Source organism: Cryptomeria japonica, chromosome 4, assembly GCF_030272615.1.
Source record: "Cryptomeria japonica chromosome 4, Sugi_1.0, whole genome shotgun sequence".
NCBI classification, from domain to species: domain Eukaryota; kingdom Viridiplantae; phylum Streptophyta; class Pinopsida; order Cupressales; family Cupressaceae; genus Cryptomeria; species Cryptomeria japonica.
Window position 1 is genome coordinate 767,693,245 of NC_081408.1, and position 4,027 is coordinate 767,697,271.

General features: G+C 32.6%; 1 long non-coding RNA gene across 1 annotated transcript; it reads left to right on the forward strand.

Moving 5' to 3' along the window:
* The first annotated feature begins 793 nt into the window (after positions 1-793).
* Positions 794-1,206, forward strand: LOC131874805 (uncharacterized). Its single transcript, XR_009372166.1, has 2 exons — positions 794-827; positions 919-1,206. It is a non-coding gene; the product is annotated as an uncharacterized LOC131874805 (long non-coding RNA).
* The last annotated feature ends 2,821 nt before the right edge of the window (positions 1,207-4,027 follow it).

A 4,027-nucleotide genomic window follows, 5' to 3' on the forward strand; every position in this document is an offset into this window, starting at 1 on the left:
CTATATGATCCTAAACTTGTGGTGGATCATCAAAATCAATCCTCTTCGATGCAGTACACGACTCTGTAGATGGCTGCAAAATCACAATTCTAAAGCCAAGTTAGAATTCTTTTGTAGAAAATAGTTCACAATTAACAACATAACTATGCATTTAAATTTAATTCCTTTGCAATTGAAATGTAGATTACCTCATCGGCTAATCTAGGAGCTAATGTCTTTGCTCTCCTCTCCTTGTCACTCTTAGGAGTTTTCTTGAAGATATACTTAAATGGATCCACGTTATGGTCACAAAAAGACTATTCGAGAAAAATTCGAAGTTAGTACATCACGTAAAAACCATGAGTTAGTTCGGTCACAAAAAGACCCTACTAAATATATCATTTTTCAGTATGGAGAATGTCTTATGAATGAAGGAAAAGTTTTAAATCTCATTAAAAATATATCATTTTTAACATTATCTGACAACTGGCTCATCTAGTATTTTACAATTTCATGTTCTCTCTCATCTTTTGTACTAATATAAAGAACATAAATAAAGTTTTTAGGCTTAGAAGGTTAAATGGGCTTTCGAAAGGGAAATGTCTAAACTAGCTCAGATTAATCAAAACCCATTACATTTTAAAGCTTCACTTAGCTTACAAGTATGTTGAGTAAACAGGATTTACAATGTAGTTGAATATTTTCTATCTATCTCGATATAATTTTCTGTTGTTTTACCCTTTCCTTGCTTGTTTAAAATATAAATGAGTTATATTTGTAACAGTTTCTCTCTTTTTATTTCCCTAAAAATTACAGGTCTGTGCTCAAGACTAGACCATTATCTCAAAGTGAGTCTTGTCTTGAATATTTCTTCAAATCTCTAATATTTATAGACAGTGCAAAAGTCTTGGTTTAATTTGAATATATACTACTTTGCAGATATGAGGACCGAGAGAAAATAAACTCGATCGAACTAGCTATTTGTCCAATTTCACTTCAATTCTCAATGCACAAAAACCCAATCCAACTATTACTATTGCATTTTTGTGTGTAGAGATCAATTATCAAGATGGTTCAAGAAAAATCTTGGTCTATTTTAAGAATTTGTCATGTAGAGATCAACTATCAGTCTCTAATATCTAATCATTGAAGGGAAAGATAGTTTTATATATTAGAAACTGAAATTGTAATGTATATATTTTTAGTGTTCTAGAGTGGTTTTACAAAGTATTTGCAATGTATATGAAATGATGAACAATTTCAAATTGCATCAACTCATTAAGTTATACTGCTTAAAAAAGACATTGTAAAGTTAATTGTTAGATTGGAGCCAAGTTACCTATCAAGTAAATTGTTAGATTGGAGACAATTAGATGGAAAGTCATTCTTCCATAGGCTTTGTACACGTGAAAGAATGCCACAAATCTATTAATATACAATTTTTTGTACAATTAAGGTTGTTCTTTCAAGAACATAAATCTTGAATAAGGAATGCATACATAAAATTTATACAAGTAAATGGTGATATTGAAGCCAAATTACCTATCAAGTAAATTATTAGATTGGAAGAAATTACATAGAAAGTCATTCTTCCATACACGCTGTACATTTTGCTCAAATGTCATAAATTAATTATTATACAAAAAATTTAAGATTAAGGTTGTTCTTTCATAAATATCTATTGAATGAGGAATGCATGCATAAAATAGTAGAGTGAATATGAGAAAATGTTATTATGTGGAAATAAACTAAAGAACAAACATGATTTTTTAGAATCTATTTTTGATTGTTTGAAGAATTTGCATTTGATAAATTTGTCAAATGTACCTCAACAACATATGAATTTTGTTATATTTTTGTAAATAACACATCATTATAAAATGCAATGAAGAAAGTTGAATTATACTACTTTAATAGACAAAAAAAAATCTACCCATTTTTTAAATGATTAAACAACTCTTACATATTTTTAAATATAATATTATATCTTTCATGTCTTAATATCTAATATTCAATAATATCTATTAACAAAAGAATGTCATAACCAATTAAAAGTATCATTAAATACATTCAAAATATGTAATTGATGAAAGAAAAGAATAGTGAATAACTCACACAAAATTTGGTTTAGATTGACCATACTAACACCTCAAGTTTTCTTGCATTCACTTTACCAAAACCCATATCTAAAATGTCATTGACGTAAAATTTATAAACACAAAACAAAGTTTGCTTAGGAAAGAAAGCAACGTATTCAAAATCGGTTCAGATGGTAAACGAAATATAGCTTTAAAAATTTAGGAATGAACTTAAATAGGGTAAAAGGGATGGCCTCATCCACAATATTAAACTATTTACTATTTACATTTTGCTTGCCTTTTTTTTTCATAATTTAGCTATTTCATTACATTTGGAAGTAAGTCGTCTGAACATATTATGTATGTGGAAATAAAAATCTTTAAATATTGATTAAATATTAAAAATATAAATAATATTAAAAAAATTAAAATATTATTATATTTTTAATAATTTATAGTATTATATTAATTATATTTATAATCTTATATATATATATATGAAGGGGTAAAAACTTTATTAAGAATTAGAAAAGAGTATTACAATCACAACTAGGGGATCCAGCCCCAAAAACTCAAGAATCAAAACTATAAATCCAAGAACAAAACCAACTATCTTCCAGATTCCTATCCTCCTCAAGGAGTTGATCCAAATCCTGACATAACTCAGGGACATCTGCATCCAATCCTCAATCTTCCAGCCATCATCATGCTCGGAAGCCAATTTGGCCAAACAGTCAGCTACTCGATTCCACTCCCTCAGAATATGAACAAATGAAACCTCCTCCATTCAGCAACTAACCTGAAGAACTCGTTGAACAACCAAGGCTAACTGCCAATTAATATCAGACCTTATCTCAATCAACAAGTTAATCAAGATCTAAGAATTAGCCCTCACAAATAACCCTTCGCCATCCCAAGGCACAAGCCCTCTCTACATCATAAAGAATTGCCAAACCCTCCATGAGATTAACAATCTTCTCCCCCCCATGAACTGAGAAAATATATATCATCGAACCCTCTACATCCCCAGCAACCCCACCAATCCTAGCAGGTCTAGGGTTGCCTCTAGAAGAACCATCAGTGTTGATTCTCAAAACACCAACTGGAGGAGGTAGTCACCGACCCATCCTCAGCACTCTCCTGTACCCAATCTTGTATCTCTTGAAACCTCCATAAAATGACTAAATCCCTTGTAGACCAAGTCTTTCCATCAACTTTGCATCCCCTTTCCCCAAGGGGAAAACTAGTTCACTCTTAGGTGCAACTGTCTCTTGTATCATACCTAACATGCACATCCACACTTGCTGACCTATCAAATTCACACAATGAAATATCCTAGGATTTCACTCCAACCAAATTTTCCATAGAAGAAAAGTAGGTCCAACATACCAGACATCCTACAAAAAGGAGGTCATCGAGGGGGGCCTTCCCATACTATCCCAGAACTCCACCAAAGAGGAAGCATGAACAAAAGGTTGTCTCCAAACTTCCCACCACCAATGCCAAAGTTGCATAACAAAGGAGCACCTGATGGACAAGTGCAAGGAATCTTCCTCGTCTTTCATACATAGAACACAAATAGAAGGCCCTTGAAAACCATGTTTACGTATATTATCCCAAGTCAAGCACCTATTCCAAGCCAAAGTCTAGATAGAAATTACATTTTGGCCACGAGATCTTATTCCACACCCTCTTCCACCAATTAACCTCTGCCCTAGCTAGCTTTTGAGCCAATAACCCCTGATAACCAGAAGCAACAAAGTAGATCCTCTTATAATTATGGGTCCACGCCTGAATGTCTTCTTCCAGGAGAGAACTACAACACCTACTACACAGAATCTTGTGAAGCTCAACACTCTCCTCTTGCATTCCCATATCTAGCCACTTAGTGAGATCCTTCCAACAAGCCCTCACCAACTAGTCATAAAAGGAGAAGGACTTGAATTCACTCACCCTATCCCAACCAACTA